At 47.4% G+C, this 16,985-nt stretch overlaps 1 long non-coding RNA gene and 1 other non-coding gene across 4 annotated transcripts; both read left to right on the top strand.

Moving 5' to 3' along the window:
* The first annotated feature begins 6,325 nt into the window (after positions 1-6,325).
* LOC128150386 (uncharacterized) lies at positions 6,326-15,764 on the top strand. Of its 3 annotated transcripts, XR_008238040.1 has the most exons (4): positions 6,326-6,663; positions 6,944-7,046; positions 13,562-13,747; positions 15,305-15,764. It is a non-coding gene; the product is annotated as an uncharacterized LOC128150386 (long non-coding RNA). The 3 variants fall into 3 exon arrangements; XR_008238038.1 differs by having other exon boundaries at positions 6,326-7,046; XR_008238039.1 differs by having other exon boundaries at positions 6,326-7,073.
* Positions 15,765-16,502: 738 nt separating this feature from the next.
* LOC128150577 (U6atac minor spliceosomal RNA) lies at positions 16,503-16,628 on the top strand. The gene has a single exon (XR_008238103.1). It is a non-coding gene; the product is annotated as a U6atac minor spliceosomal RNA (small nuclear RNA).
* Positions 16,629-16,985: the final 357 nt, after the last annotated feature.

The raw sequence follows: 16,985 nt of genomic DNA, 5'->3' as shown, positions 1-16,985 counted from the left end.
GCGATGGGGGCCTCCCTGCATGCTGCTGTAGCAGACCTCCATCTCCAGTGGCATGTAACGGAGACCTGGGGCAGCTGTGCTTTTTAGTCTGAATTGATGTGGGTAATTTGTCTGTTATTGTTCCAAGCTTGCTCTTCATAGATCAGTTTCGCTATGAAAGAGGGGTACAGAAGTAAGACATCCTGGGGAGGAGGGGAAGGGATGATGTAAGACCATGAGAACAGGGCTGGGGCTGTTTCATGTTGTATACTTATAAGGGAAAATGAGTTGGAACTGGCCTGTTGGCTCAGCCTGTTTTAAGAGGTCTTGTGTTTTTGGAAACACTGCAGTGGGTTGAGTAGGTATGTAACTAGTTAAAGGAACCTCAGCAAGGACAGGAGCTCCTTCACCGGCAGAGTAAGGGAGATCTCTCTCACTTGTTTCTGTCTCATGGGAAAGATGTGCTTGCTCTGGGAAGGGCACCGACTGAGCACCACGATGGCTTTTTGAAAGGTTTCATTCCCCCAAAGACAAAACAGCATAGCCGGGTGAGGCATAAACACAGCGGCTGTGCTGCTTTGAGGAAGCTAGAGGCAGGAGCTGTGTACCAAGATGCACTGGCAAGTGCATGGCTTATGGCGTGGGACCAGCCTGCCTTAGCATAGGGCTCCATGGACTCTGCCTGCTGTATCAGCGCGGGCACTGGGAGCTCCATCTCTGTACTGGGGGCTGCCTGATGGTGATTAGCAGTGCGTATGTCACGGTTTGGGAATCCCTACTGTATGTAAATACCGTGCTGCTGCTTCTGTAGGGGAAAGGGGGTCTTTTTCCAGTCCTGTGCTGCTCCCTGACTCGACAGCCCGCTCCTCACATGCCTGTGACCTAAAGCATCACCCCAACCGTTTGCAGTGCTGTGGTTTCCCTCAGAGAAGGCTTGCAGCAGGGTCCTCGTGCGGCAGCTACGTAGCTGTTGTCTCGGCACCGAACCGAGGGGAAGCTCCCTGTTTTGGGCAGGGCAGGAGGGAAAGTTGGTGCTTCTTTTTACGAGCTCCCTCTCCATCAGTCCTGCCCTTTTGACAGGACAGGGACCTGGGGCAGAGGTGAGGAAGTTGTGCCTTGTGGCTTATTGCTACACTGACATTAACCCTCTCATGGCTTACTGCTCTGCTAATGCATACTCCGTTACGGCCAGCTGCTGTGGCCAGCTGCTGCGGTGGTGTACGAGCGAGCAAGGTTAAAAGCTGCTCAGGGTGAGACTTACCCCTTTGCCCTCAGGGTTTCAGTGCAATACAGGGTTGTTAGGAAGAAAGAAATGAACGCCGTGGATTGCTACAGCATTGTGGAGATGGAGGGTTTTTTACTAGCTTTGCTGCTTTTCAACACTGAATAAGCTTTGTCCTTTTTTCCTCGCGTCAGTGCTATAAATAAGCTAGGCTGAAAGCTCAAGCTGGATGTTTGGATGAACCATCTCAAAAGGTGAATCCCCCTCCCTCTCTTAAGGCAAATGGCATTTGCAATTAACCTCAAAATCCCCCCCCCCCCCAAAATCCGTCCCCCAGCCATGGGGGAGCCCAAGAAATTTCAGCAATCCTGTAGCTGATGGTGACTGCTTTGGCTCCTGTCTGAAACACTGGCGTGAATTGCAGCTGACAAGCGTCTGCCCAGTGAAGGACCGCTTCAAAACTCAGCATGGTCAATATAAAAAGTTGCCCATGGACTCCAGTTTGCGAATGAGACTCTGCATCAACAGAAACCAAAGATCAATACATCCACCTCACTGACTTTCTAGCATTTGAGATGGTGACTACTTGCTTACTTTATATGCCTCAGCTATTTGAACTCCCTCTCCCGTCCTCCAAGCTACTGACTCATTTCCTCCTCTAAAACCTTCCTTTTTTAGCCTTTCGCTCTGAAGTATTCGGTGGCTGTTTTGAGCTGCCTGCTCCATGCCTTACTTAGGCAAACTCCTACATGACAGCCCTGCGAGCCTTGCTTTTGTACCACGGAAACTGTGTTTTTTTTCCCCGATACTTTCAGTTCTGAGGGGCAGTTTTAGCTACTGACTGTGCTCTTGGGCAAATTGCTTTTTTGCTGTTGGAAATCAGGGAGGCAGACAATCGGCAAAGCAGCTGGTGAGCTGAGACTGCTGCTGCTTATGCTAATTGCTGTTGTCTCCCTCTTAGCCCCCGCTTCCCCCATCTGTCTGCATCCACCTGCTGTCTTTTCATACTCTTTCACCCTGATCTCGCAGTTGAGCAGGGATTGCAGAGACTCCTCTTTGCCTGGACAACCACCCCCCAAACGCAGAGCACTCTGATGGCAGGATCAGGCCCTGACTTTATGTGCTGTCTCATGCAGCAAAGAAGAGCAGGTGGTGTCCCCTTGTGCGAGGCCTGACGTGGTGGTGGCCCTGAGCTTTGGTCGTGGCTGATGGATGCTACTGTAACCACACTAGCTGAGTGTGCCTGAAATGTAGTCCATTTTTCTCAGGGTTTACGGAATATTGGCTCTGTGCTCTTGGCGTCGCAAGGCTCAGCAAAGATAATTTTAGCCAGGAACAGAAAGTCTCTGTAAACCATACAGTCATAGCTATTTCACTGGCAGAAACAAAGCCATTGCTGTGCATTGCTGAAACATTCTGCTCAGTAGATGCACTAGAGTAAAAATTTAAAGGGAAATTTGGGGGGAGATGGAGAACCTAAGGGTGATTTCCAGAAACTGCTGTGATGCTCCATTCCTTTTCCGAGGAGGTGGTGTGGCACAGCAGGCAGCCTGCAGGAACCAAGACCCCGGAGTCTGGTCCAAACCCCTGCCCTAGCCTGTGAGGTGAGGCTGGGCAAGCTGTTTTTTCCCTCTTTACCTTAGTTTCCCGTTTGTGAAGCGTTAACATTGTTACTGCCTTTTCTATAATGCAATTTGAGATTTGGTAGAGATCAGAGCTGGATGTTGCTTATAAATACATGCTATTTTTACAGTAATGAAAAGGCTGTCCTGAATTGCTAGGGATGAATGCCAGAACTCGTATTATTTTTAATTTGCTCTCAACTTCCACGATTGCTGCAGGTTGCAGTCCTTTTAATTTCCATACGGTAGAAACTCTGCAGGCTATGAACAACTGGACCAAAATCTGACCCTGCTTGCTGCTGTAAAACCAGGCTAATTTTATCAGTCTCATCAGAACCATTCTGGATTGAGTGTGACGGGGAAGGTAGCCCCGATGCTTCATTACCCCTGGGGCATGTTCACCACTAGAAGGACGAAGGAGGAAGTAACATCAGGCGAGGGCGGCAGCTCAGGAATGGAACAGCCCCATGTTAATTTAAATATGCAAGAATGTCATCAAGCTACTCTCCTACCTGGCTTGTTTAATTTTTTTTTTCCCTTTTTTTTTTTTTCTTTGCTTTTGTTGCCACCAAAGTGCCTGTCCGAAGTACTTTGTATGATGAGAATGAAATGCATCTTGCCCCAGAATCAGCTTAAAGACTAGCCACTGCTCAACTCTGGCTTAAATCCTCAAAACAGGCAACGAACAAAACTTACAATGATGTGTTGATTTCCCTGCGTACACGTGAATTGGATCTTAAATCCTGGTCAGTCTGAGAAGGGAGGCTCATGTAGAGCACACTGGGACCTTGAACTCCTTTTAACCAGTGAGTAAAGCTTTAAGCAGCATCTCTGGCTGTATTACTCGAATGCTTTGCGGCGTTTGGTTTGGTTAGGCTCCTGAGCTTTTGCTGTGAGACAGGGCTGTGTGAAAACCCTTTTTATAGAGGGGGAGGGCTGAGGGGAGAGAGGCTGCATGACTCTCCCAGCCTCAGGCAGGAAATCTGTGGTAAGTCTTAATGAAGTCTTCGCTGCCTTTACAGGGTAACACCCTAACCTTTAGGCCATCTCTTCTCTGCGCATGTAAGATGATAACACTACTACATTGAATGCAGCATGGCTGCATGAATTTCTTAGAGAATAAGCACTTGTGGCTTATGTGGGCTTTGTTCCAGGTGTGGAGGTGGTTGCTGCTGAGATCTATCTATCTGCAATGCCGTTAATAACTTTTATTTCCTGACTAAATTAACCCCCACTCCTCTCACACTGCGACCCAGACAGAAAGTTGTTGTAGCAGGTTGTTTTTTTTATGATAGGGTTTGCGCTTAGCTGCATCAGAATAATGAAGAAACCCCTTGGTGGTGTGTTGCTTCTGCAGGATGGCTCGTTCTTCTGGCTTGGGAACTGCAGGCCTGTTTGTGTTTGGTGGGGCTGTGACCACTTGTTGAACCTGTCTAGGTTTAGCTCTCAGGAATGGGGCGAGCTTGGCTCTTGTTACTGGGGTGGTTAAAATTTGGAGTTCATTATAAGGAGGGCTTCCAAGGGTAAGATTAGATAGCATGTGAATTAGCCCTACCACACGTATCACCAATCGTGCAAGGTGCTGTACAGGCATAGACTGGAAAATCCCACCCTAATCTGCTTACTGTCTAACCATAAGATAGGAAATGCTTGGGGTAATAAAAAAGGAATCAATGAGACTGTATTAGTCAGCATGACAGGTGTTCATCAACAGCAGCCTGATGGCTGTGAAGGATTTGCTAGAGGGTAGTGAAAGCCCCTTCAAAACTGTCCAAGGATAATGAAGTAGCACTGAATGTGATTTCTGGGAATGTGGTGGTGTATGAGGGGGATGCTTTGAGAATTTTGGGTGGTTACTGGAGGCCTGAGTTGCAGAGGCAGGTATGGAGAGGTAAGCACTCGTTTCCAAAGCACAGTCCTGGCCTGACACTAGTGAGAAGCCACAGACTACACAGCACTGTGCCTGTGGAGCACAACTGGGGCGGGCAGCAGGACAAACCTGCCCACAGCCTGGGACTGGATGGCATTACAAGTGTGTGCTAGGGAGAGCAAGCACGCCAGGTTGTGCTCGCTTATTTTTTTGCCTTCCAATGTATCGGGTAGTATAAAAAAGGGTGTTGCTTTCCTGGTGAACCTGCCTTATGCATATATAGACAACACCCCTACCGCTTCTGCCATGTAGACCGTGTGAGGTGAGGTGGAGGAGTAGGAGGATATTGCAGAGAGGCAAACTGGAAAAGAGGAGGGTCTCGCTGTGTTTCCTGTAAGTGTGCAGGTAGACAGCAGACACAGCCATAGATGGGAACCTCTGACAGTATCCCGACCTCTCTCCTATCCGTGTTGTGGGTGCGATCACAGCAGGATGTGGTCTTTAGGCGTAGATCAAGAATGGGGTCAAGAGTGGCTCTGCTAGCCACCTGGGCTGATAGCTGGGCCACAGTGAGCTATATATTCCTGCTGCGGTTGGTCTTGTCCAAGGAAGTGGCTGTGGGGAAGACTGCACTGACAAACAGGAAAAGCAGCCCTTTCCCACCGCTCTCTTTAGATCTGTTCTGTGCTTGGATCTGTGACAGTGGCCTGTGCTCGGTGTGCTGGCTCTCCTCGGGCACACTGCCTGGAGAAAGGCTAGCTGGTCTAGTGGGACAAACCAGCTTGGTGAGCTGTGTTTCCAGTCTTCAGCAGCCAATGGTATCTTTCTGAGCCATTGCAATGCCAGAGTAGCACAGCTCACATCTCTTGATGGGAAGTCGCCCAACAAGATGTACGTGGGTGCTGGCAAGGAGCATGACTGCAGCTGCATTTCTGAAGGAGACCAGGAAGCATGGGTCGCCAGTCGGTGGTGTATGGGCTGAACGTGGCCTGCCAGAGCAACTTCTTCCTTGTGCAGGCTGCCCTGCAAGCCTTCCCCAGGGCTCCGATGCTTCTGCTGGTTCAAAAAGACTTGAATGTAGCCAAAACACAACTCCTGGGCAGTGCTTCCCCTGTCAGATCCTCTGTCACGGAAGTCTTTCTCCCAACATAGAATGCTTTGCTCTCGCAGTGCTCAAAAAGGTACTTCTGACCTTCGCTCCAGCACCAGGAGACTCACCTCCAGGCAGGCGGTTGATTTACCCTCCTCTCCTTGTTCCCAAGTCTCTCGGTCCTGGATTCAAAGTCAGCTTCACCCCAGTTCAGGGTGGAGGTGGCCCTGCAACCATGAGGTGGCCCTGGGGCAAAGCAAGGCTGGTGTTTCCCTCTCCCTGCAGTTTTGAGGACAGTGCCCATCAAACGCGGGTGGAGCTGGAGAGCGGAGGGCTGTTGTCCCCTGCCAGGCCAGCTGCCTGCTGGTGACTGAAGGCAGGGCACCATCTGGTGGCATGAAAGGAATTTGTCCGCACGACTGTAGGAGAGCAGTCCTGACTTTCTCAGCCAGACACAAACTAGTAGTTTCCAACTTTTTTTTTCCCCCCTCCCTTTTTTTTTTTCTCTTCTGTGGCCTTAAGCCCCTCTGTGGCTTTCCCTACCTGCCTGATGCTCTTGTTTCTCCCCAGCTGCTGCGACGACCTCTTGCAGAGACGCTTAAGCTGACAAACTTGGCCAGCTCTGGGTTGTTCCTGGTGTTCCCACAGTTTCTCACTCTGGGAAGGAGCGTTATACAGCTGCAGAGGGAACTGCCCGAGGACAGGCTCTGCTAGGGCCTGAGATGTGAGAGCTCCACTCCCACTAGAGCTGTCCTAGGTCAGATCAGGGGTCTGTCTAACCTAGTGTCCTCTTCCTGACAGCAGATGCCTGGGGAAGGACAGATGAAGGCAGAGAGCTGGCAGCAGGAGATCAGGCAGATGGTCTGCCAGCCTCCAATGTGTAGTCAGGAATGTCTTGAGTTTGACATTGTGCCTCTATTTTGAATAACCTTCTGTGGCTTTCATCCTTCCTGATTTTGACTCATCACCGTTTGAACCTCCTAGTGTTCGCTACACCTTGTGGAGGGGCAGCTGGGCAGGAGGCTTCTGCCCTGGGCCAGGAGGTGGGAACAGCTGTCTTGAGGTTGCATGGGCTTTGTTCATCTGCGTGCGGGGGCTTGTGGCTCAGAGCACATACCAGAAAGGATTGGTGGTATGTCCCTGCTGTCTCTCTTTTCCAGGTCCCTTGGAGGGACCAGATACGCCAGATGTGTCCAGATTGTGGGTCTGCTGATCTTCAAGCAGAGAGGAGCAGTGGCACACAGCTGAGAACCAGATGTCAAGGTGGGCCCTAAGGAGCAAGCCTTGTACGTAAGCTGTCTATATGAGATGGGGTGGTTTGGCTCCTCCAGATCCCCTGAGACCCCAGATCCCCTGAGACCCCAACTGGACACTTGAGCTTGAGTGTTCCCTAAGAAGGCAGTGCCAAAAATCAGTTAGAGAAGAGTGGAGGCCTGTTGTTTTGTGAAAATCATGGCAGTCCAAGCTCTTTCTGACTCAAATTCTCCTGGTTTTTGGCTGGGTTTTGCTTCTGCTTTGGGGTCTCCTGAAACCTCGATGGTGAGGATTGAGGTGTTTCTCCCCTTGGCTGGCAGGTTAGCCAGCTGCTGGTGTTTCTCCAAGCAGACCAATTTCACGCACTTCCCTTTCATTTTGCTGTTTGCTTCCCATAGAATCGTTTAGGTTGGAAAAGACCCTTAAGATCATTGAGTCCAACTGTAAACCTAACACTGCCAAGTCCACCACTAAACCATGTCCCTAAGTAGCACATCTACATGTCTTTTAAATACCTCCAGTGATAGTGACTCAACCACTTCCCTGGGCAGCCTGTTCCAATGCTTGATAATCCTTTGAGTGAAGAAATTTTTCCTAATATCCAATCTAAGCCTTCTCTGGCGCAACTTGAGGCTATCTCCTCTTGTCCTATTGCTTGTTACTTGGGACAAGTAACCCACCTTGCTACGACCTCCTTTCAGGTCTCCCCTGAGAGACATCCCATGAGACATCCCGTCAGCTTTCCTGTTCTCTCACTAGTGTCTCGGATTCCCAGAGCAGTGCTGTCCCCTGTTTTCTTTGGACTGGAGCCACAGCAGCCCCTAGAAAACACTCATCTGGCTGGTTGCTGTTGCTTTTGTCATGTAACCAAATGCAAGTACCTCCTGGCCTGTGAATGTGTGTCCCAGCACAGCTTGCCTGCCTGGGCTGGAGAAAGGGCTGCAGGGTCGTGAGGAGCAGGCTGCGAGCTAGGAGTTGTGCCAGGCTCTGAAACAGGCACCCCTGCACTAAAAAAGCTTCTTGTCCAGTGTTTAGATCTGACTGCTCTCGGTGCTCTAGGAGAGGGCAGCACAGGACTGGTTTTCTGTTATGCTCTTGTGCCTTCCACATAAGCAGGGAAAAGCAGTGAGGCCACTGAAAGTCCATCTTTGCAAATTCACATTTTGCCACCAGAGAGCTCCCATCCTTCACACCAGTTCAAGGGCGAGGAAGTAATGGTCAGCATGGCATAAAAGTCCCTCAGTCTCCACTGCATCCCAGCTTTCATTGTAAGAGCTGGACTCTGTGGTGCTTGCTCTGCATTTCAAAAAAAATTATTATTCTTTTAGGGCTTGGATGAGTTTTGCCCCTTCATTGCAGGTTTCTTATGAAAGGGGGAGTATTGAGGCTGGGAATATTGAGGCTGGCTAATCAGAGAAAACACAGTGAGCAGGTGGAAATCTCATGGCAGCAGTACAGTTTTCCTGTCTCTGGTGGTTTGGACAGTCTTGTTGATGGAATAGCAGGGCTTGAGAGGGTCTGCCCGAAGCACTAGCCTTGCTGCTAGTAGTCCTGCAGAACGCGGCACTTCTGCTTACATCTGTGACTTACGGTTCTAGAAACAGTGTTGGCACATGCAGTATGCTTATTTTTGTACTAGTCTGAGTTTATAATCACTAGTGATATCACTTTTCCTGTTTAATTACAGGGTTGAAGCATTAACTCCCCAGAACAATGTAATTCTGGCCTTTTCCATCCACTCTCCTCCCTTCCAATGCCTGGCTCCTTTCCCCGCTCTTACCTGGCACTTTCACAAACACATATTCCATCCTCCCACATTTCTGCTTTGCTGAGGAGACAAGTCTTCCACACTTGGAGGAAAAGATGGGTAATTGGTTTAGTTCATTGAGTATGTGAAACTGATAACTGAAAAATTAGTCCTGGATGAGCAGTCTGAACGCTACAGTGAGTTTGGAAAAATGACTGTGCTCCCTTTTTTGGGGGCCAAAGTGATGTCTTGCCTTCCTTCTGTGCCTCTCCTCCCTACCCCTTACCTGTGCTGAGAGCCTGAGGAAGCCCTGGCTCACCTGGAGCCTGTGAGACATCAGCCAAGGACCAGTTCTTCCCTTTGTCTCCACTCCTGTGGCATCTTGGCAGAGATGAATCTGCAAACTAATAGTCTCAGCTCCTGGCTCCAGCAGAGATTGAAGGGCCCATCCTTGCAACTGCTCTCAATTTGCTCAATCTCCTCCATTTTTGTTTAGACACCCCTTTTCTGTGGTGCCCTATACCTGACAGAAATTCTAAAGGAATTGAGGGTTGGGGAGCATAAGGCGCTAGAGGTCAAAACAATCACATCTTGTCCTGCTTTAGAGCCACTTCAACAAAGGACCTATCTGTCAGCAGTACCTAAAGTCCATACCTCAAAAAAGCAGCAGTAGCCTGATATTTAAAAAGCCCTTACCCCTAAAGCTTCAGACCAGTGGGTGTTAGTTGTGCGACTGTGCCTCAAAGATTGGCTCCTTCCCCTCCTCACCTTGTTGGCTGGAGATGGTGAGTGAGGGCCACACTTGGCTGTAGCTGTGGCCAAGAGGCAATCCTGTTCAAAGCCAGGGTGTTCTCCTGAGGAAGACAGTGCAGAATCACCAGGCTCCCTGCTTCCTGGAGTAGCATATTGTGCCACAGCTGAGTGTTGTGGGAGTTTTTATTGCAGTTTATTGTGCTCTGAAAAGGGTCTGGCGGAGATGTAGGCTTGTTTTTCACTGCTCGTCTTTTCTTCTTGCTTGGAGTCCTGCAGGTTGTCTTGGGAGGTAGGTTACCTGCAGGTTTCGTTATGCTGAGCGCTGACGTGCAGTCACAGGATAGGGGAAATGGGGCCATAGGTAAAGGTAAAAGCTCGTGTTAGTCCAGAAAGCATGATCTTCAAGGGAAGATGGAGGTAATTGGAAGGCTGCTTAGTTTAAGGAAGAGAGGACTTAAGAGGTTATAGCAATCTCCAAACATACGTGAGGTCAGCTGCGGAAGGGTAATGTGTTCTTTGTGTTCCTGCTAGCTGAAGACAAGCTGATTAGTCTTAGATCATAGCAAGGGACATCAGCATTTGGGATCAGAAAAATCTTTCCAAGGGTAAGGATAGCAAACCTGTGGACTAGGTTACTTGGGAGAGAAATGAATGTCCTTTCTTGGAGGTTCTTAAAAAGCAGCATCAAGAACAGCATAAGTTCTGTCCATGTCCTCAGCTGGTCTGTCAGAGCAAAGGACCTCCTCAGCAAAAGTTTCTGCAGCATAGAGAGAGTGGAAGCACACCACCAGAGGCATGCCTGGCAGGTCCCCTCTTCTTAGGCCTAGGATCTTTCCCATAGTGGATCCAGAAAGGTTGTGTGCAGTGTTTGTTGGAAACTGAGTCACATAGTGCCAGGGAAGAGAAGGAAGTCCTTCAAAACCCAAACTTATTACCAGGATAATAATTTTACCCCAGGAAACTCAGGACACATCTCTGTACTTTTCAGTCCAATGTGGCTTCCTTCTGACCCTGGCTGGAGTTAGCAGTCCAGAAATATTATCCTAGCCTGGGGAGACAAGCCTGTTCTGCAACATTATCCCTTCTCTGGTCACGACCAGCTCTGGCTGCACTGGGCAGTAGCATTACATCAAACACGATTGCCCCAAGCTAGAAATAGAAGTCTGCAGCAGTCCTAAGTACAGATCTGTCCCTGTTTGCAACAAGAGACTGCAGCAGCTCTAGGTAGTTTGCAGGAGGCCCCCAGGGCATTGGTTTCATTCCTGGGAGTGCTGGGTTAGGCAGAATTCCCAAGGCCAGCCAGAAGCTCTGCTTGTGCTCTCTGACATATGCAGTGAGCTCTGTCTCGCTGAGAAGCAAACCAGCAGAACTGAACAGCCAGCTCAGAGACAGAGATCTCATCCGCAAAACACCCTCTCCCTGCTGCTGAGCTCCCTGCTCTGGGTGCAGAGCCTGATTCTCACTCCAGCATGCAGGGATTTTAAATGGGGTGTGAATTAGTGCAGGTGCCATATGAAGTGTCCTGTCTTTCTCCTGAGCAGCGTAAGGGATTTTTAGTATGAATGAGAATTGGCTTCAATGTCGCAGCAGCTGCGAAGTGAGTTCCACTTTTAGCTGAAATAGGTTGCATTTTGACTGAAGCATTTTTGCTATCCAGATTTTAACTTAAAACTTATATGTAAAAAATGTATATCTTCAGTGATCATCAGAACAGCTTCTTAGCCTGGAATAATCCTGCTTTTGTAACAGAGCTGCAGCACAACTGCATCACAGCACCAAAACCCTAGATGGACATATGCATCCTGGAAGGCTGTCTGACCTGTAAGGGTGCTTCAACGCAGCAAGACTCCTGCAGTTGTAAACCTGGTGCAGGTCAGGAGAAATGTTTCAAAACTTAGGGTGAGTTTGGGGGCATACATATTGGAAGATCAGCGTATGCTAGCGTGCATCTGTATGTGAATATCCACAGGCAAAAAAGAGCCAGGGCTCTTCCAGAGTTGGAGAACTTGTTTCATCATTTATTTACATGCTCCAACACTTGCATTTTTATGAGGCTTAGATATTTCTTGTATTTGCCAGAACAAACACAGCACAGGACTCTTCTAAGCCGTTGATGAAATCATTAAGGAGCTCCATGTCTACTAGTGATTTTGCACTTCTTTGAGTTTACTTTGAGATGTGAACATAAAATCTGGCACTTACAGGCGCCATGTGGATTTGTGATGGTCTTGGGAGCACTGCTTCTCCATAAAACAATGTCTTGATCACATCTAAGCACAGATGTGGTTTGTTTGTCTGTGACAGGTGTACTATCAATGATATTTGCTCGTTGAGCCATCCAAGTCATGCTTTAATGGAAATTCTTTAAAGAAGTTACAAATAGTTCATTTTAGTACACTGGTTCAGCAAATACTGCAGTAAACTCTTTGGAAGAGAGACTGAATTATACAAACAAGAGAGTTATGTGTGGAGGGGAAATGGACAGCAATTTTTTTATGGCATATTGCAGTGGTTACCAAGCCTTATGGTTTTGTCAGCAGTCTCAGGATGTTGTATATATTTCTTTTTCTTAAAATCCCAGATGCTGGAAGGAAGATATTGCATAAGAATCTCCATTTTCTCATTTTAAAAAAGGAGGTTTCTAACCCTCGTGGTTGCTTAGAAAAACATGGAAACATGAGCTGAATGTTCCAGATAGGATGTTGAAATCAAAACCAAACACAATGGAAAACATTGTTCATAGCTTTAAAATCTAGACGGCAAATAAACAGCCTTAGATTGGCTTAGAAATTCTGCAGTGTGGAAATGTATCAATATTTGACATTTGGGACCTGACTGCTGGCATGAGGGCACATGTGATTTTGGAATCAGAATTTAGTCTCTTTTTGGTTAGGCAATACTGATTTTTATAAAAAGTAAATATTTCTGTAAAATAAAATATTTTTTTAATATTCCTCTGGTGAGAACACTTCTTTTTCAAAACTTTCTTTAGCATTGCTTGAGTCTCCTTTTGGCTCTTGTTTTGTTTCTCAACTAATTTTGTTTTGTTCTGAGTTGAGAATTTCATCCTGAATCTCTTTTGGTTCATGCTTCTTTCCCTCTTGACTTTAATGCTTCTATCTGGAGGTTTCCATTTGGTTAGGTTTTGATGTTGACCTTGGATTTGGTGTTTTCTTCCTTTCCTCATTTTGGCTTCTTCATCTTGGTCTTTGCTATCCAGCTTTGTTTTCAGCTGTTGCTGGAAAATTCCACCTTGGGTGGTGGGTAAGGCTGCACCTGGATATTGCCTTTTATCGGCTGAGCGCGTGATGTTTCCGAGTGGCTCAATGCAGCCACTCAAAGTCACATTTGAGCTCATCTTCTCGTGACTGGGGAAGATGTTGGCTCGTTTTGTTTTTCCAGAGGAGGTGACTGAATTTTTGGTGAAAAACATGCACAATGCAGGAATTCATGGAGAGGGAATTTCAGTTCTCCAAGCAGAACTGGCCCTGAGGGTCTGCAGTGGCAAACTTTGTGTCCGTACTGCTGGTGAAGCTGTTGGGTGGTGTGAGAGAAGTTGGAGGATGAAAAACAAAGAGGTCCTTCTCTCTCCTATCCCCCACTTGTGTGACATGGGAGTGATGATAGTGTATCTTCATCCATGCTGCTGCCTTCAGATCAGGTTGTTCTTGCACTCCGCTTCCTGGAGCTAACAGGCAAATTCCAGCTCAGATGCTGCCTCGGCCCAAACTGTGGTACTTTCTGAAAGTTGGAAGATGGAGGTCTAAACACAATTGCTGTGGGCCTAGGATCTTGTTCTTAGGAGCTGGCTGGATTGGGCACAGCCCCATCCACAGCAGCTAGCCTGAGCTTAGTCCTTCCAGCATGAATAATGAGAGCTCAAGCTAGCAGCCATCAATGAGAAAAGAAACCCTGTTGTATCGCAGGGTTTAACCCTGCCCTTTGTCTTGCAGAAGAGTTCCCTTTTCTGACCTGACTGACTGACTCCAGGTTTTATGTTGTGAACTGTATTCCCTGTTTGCAGAATGAAAATAAAGGGTCTGCAAAGCCCTGGTTATTGGAGTCCCAAGGAACAGCGGTGGGATGAGTATGACCTACATGGGAAGCTCATGGCAGGAGCGTATATTGGGGAAGTCCTGGTCCAGGGAAGGTGAGGAACCATCATATAGCACTGTCCAAGGCTGACAGCCCATCTGAAGAGGGTCCTGAGGTATTTGTGACAGGTGTGGGTGCATGAATGAAAGAAAGGCATGATGGTGTGAAGTTAGTATATCTCTGCGTGACCCAGCTGCAGACGAAATAGTTTCTTTGGAGCCAGTGCAGCTAGCGGCTCTTTTCCAGAGGCCATCATCCTGCTCTAAACCTGTTCTGGACTGTTTTGGAAAGGGTATGGTTTCTCTCCTAGATTGTGGGAGGCAGATTACTTCCCATGTGTCTGCATTTAGGGAAGAAACCACAGGTGGGCATTAGTGCTTCCACACAGTGTTGAACTCTGCAACAACCCTTGCAGACTGTGATCTCAGCTTCTCCTGCAGTCAGGCTCCCAGCTTTTGGAACCATTTCTCCTCTGGGGAAATTTCACCTAGGTGAAATGATGTTTTTAGACCTGGACCATCCAGTGTTTAGGATGAGACGAAATACTATCCCTGGTGTAATTTTTCTTTTCCAGATGTCTTTCATTATTTTGTTAAAGTTAGAAATCCACAGAATAAGATCTGCAGCTCTGAGCATCATATATATGAGATAGAAATGTCTTAACCATAGACAGGCTTGCTAGAACTTATTTGTCAGAGTCCTTGTCCTCAGAGCTTAAGCATTTGTATCTATCATCCTGTAGTTTATCCTGTAGTAGACCCATGGCTGTCCAGGGATTCGAGGCCATATGGGTAATTAGCAGTCAAGCTCTTATATTCCATCTAATTCAGGCCTTTCCCAGTATTATTAACCTCAGATGGCCCCGTATGTGCTGGGTGCAAGGCAAGGGCCAATCCATACATTAAGCAACGTATACAACAGGCTGCCAGAAGGTAGGGGTAGCTTTACTCCCATTTTAAACCAACAAAGAGAGGTGCCTGTAAGGTTTAGCTGCCATAGACTGGACAAGACCCTGAGTAACTTGATCAAGCCGGATCTGCTTTGAGCAGGGAGCTGGACTTGATGACCTGCAGAAATCTCTTCCAACCTATATTACTCTGATAAATTCAGCAGTGTTATATTGCAGGGGACTTGCTAGAGACCATGTAGGAAATCTGTAACAGAACCAGTGCATCTGGTAACAGACCTTGCATCCTGCCACCAAGTGAGGCTGCGGCAGGCCCTAGGGTATCCCAGCTCGAATCAATAAAAACAAGAGTGGCATAGCTGGGAAGAGAGAGAAGTGGGGAGAGGCATTCCTTTGAGCCACACATCAGGTCATGCCTCGTAGCATGGACTGACTTATCTGTGTTTGCCAGCCTTTAGTAAGTGGTGTGTACACACATTTCAGAGGAAGCTGTTTCATAGCATATAGTGATTAGAAGCGCTTGAGCAGGCAGAGAGAGGTAGAGAAAATTAGAAGTGGCATGGTCAGGTCTATGAAGATACGGTGGCACTGCTGGTCTCCAGAGCAACTGGTTACCCACTTCTCAAAACACTCATTCCTGAACTGCTACTTAAAATTCCTATGTGAGGACTTTGCAGAAAGCATGACCTTAGAATGGGGCTGGTGGGACTCAGCATGCTTGCTGGAACAAGTGAAAAAAATCCCAATTTTTATTTTTCTTTACAGGCTTTCTAAGCCCCTCCTCAAACTCCAAAGTGTGTTGGATTTTGACCATCGGAGCCCAAATCCATGAGCTATGGTAGATCTGAGAAAAGTGATTTCTGAGAGATCTGATGCCTTCAGTGCTTATTTCTCCTTCCTTCTCCTTGCCCAGCCGGGGTATTGTTGCAAGGTGTCCGTGATGTTTCTCAGCAGTGTTTCTGATATTTGCCAGTAATGCCTGTGCCTGGTTGCTGGATGTGTTTGGGAGTGGCTAGCTGGAATACTCTTATCTGAGAAATGTCTTCTGTCAGATATTTGTTCTCTGAGAGGAGTTTGGATTTTCCTTTTCTTTTAAAAACAGGTTTGCTGTGTAAGAGCATGCAGAAGATTTGTATTTTGGCCATGTTCTGTAATTTGCTTGAAATTGTCTGATCCTGTAAATATTCTTCCCAATAAACTTGAGAGTATCAACAGAGAGAGCAAAGCTCTGTCGTGTGGTATAGTAAGAAAATTTTTCAGCATTGGGGTATAAGGGATCTACTAAAATGTCTAGTTTCTTGTTAGAATATGGGTAGGACAGAACAGATAAAATACAGCTCCTAGATATCAGAGGTAGAAGAGACCCTGAGTGTCCATTTTGTCCATATCCCTGTCTATATGCACAGTTAACTTGAGTAAAATTTCATAATAGCCATTTGTCTGTCCAGTGGCATGGAGTCTGTCCCCTCTCCTGGCAAACTGCTCCACATTTGAACAGGATAAATTAGATGTGCCTATTCCTGCCGTGTTTGTAGGGAATCTGGATCTGTTGTTTCATTGCATGCTGAAAGGCATGAATTCATTCCAGAATAAACTGAGCATGCATCTGGTTTATTTGTGTGCATGTTTGTGCTTCCAAAGCCTTGCTTGAGTGATTGCCTCGTGGTGCTGCCCTCCTTTCTCTGCATTCCCAGAATTTTTGGGTTTGTGAGCAGTTGTTCTTTGGGGCACTACATCTCTGTCCTAATGAGCTGAGGGAAAGTTTGTCTGACCTGGGAATGTAATAAGAGCTGCAGAACATTTTTGGAGAGTTACTGAATGGTTTGGCAGGGGGCTTTTACTGCAAAGATGCTCAGGTGAAAACTCATGATTTATTTTCCCAGTATAATACTGGGAAAATTTACATTTATGTCCCCATTCCTTGTCTGGATTGTTTTTGTAAGCCCTAGTTTTTGCAAGTTTTGTGCTATGCAAAAGGAGGGAAGGTTAGCCCTCTCCTTCCTAAGGCTAGGAGAAGCCTTCCTGTCCTACAAAATACACACATAGCTAAGGCATTGCCTTGTTCTTCATGATGTCTCCACCATCCTTCCACCTGTCCCCTGCACCCCCCTCTGCTATCTTTATAAGCCCCTCTTCAGTTCATTAAGCTTAGAGGTAGCCCATGTACTTTGTTTGCAGTGTGCCCTCGGCCTAAGAAATGAGTCCTAACTGGTAGGCTTACTTACTGATGTGCTTTTGGAGCTGGGTGCTGACTTTGTCCTAGGGACAGCAGGTGGGGAGTAACTTTGACACTGAAACATCAGGAGGCTGATGAGCTGGAAGACCGCAGTTTTGGGTTGCTATAGACCTGGAGACTGTGTGTCACCTGGGGCGGAGAGTTGGTGCGAAGGGCCCGTGACCCTGGGCAGAGGCAGAAAGTAGTCGAGGGAGGTGAAGCCAGGGCTTT

This window comes from Harpia harpyja, chromosome 13 (genome assembly GCF_026419915.1).
Source record: "Harpia harpyja isolate bHarHar1 chromosome 13, bHarHar1 primary haplotype, whole genome shotgun sequence".
NCBI classification, from domain to species: domain Eukaryota; kingdom Metazoa; phylum Chordata; class Aves; order Accipitriformes; family Accipitridae; genus Harpia; species Harpia harpyja.
Note: the sequence above shows the minus strand (reverse complement) of the source record. Positions and strands in the feature narration are given on the sequence as shown.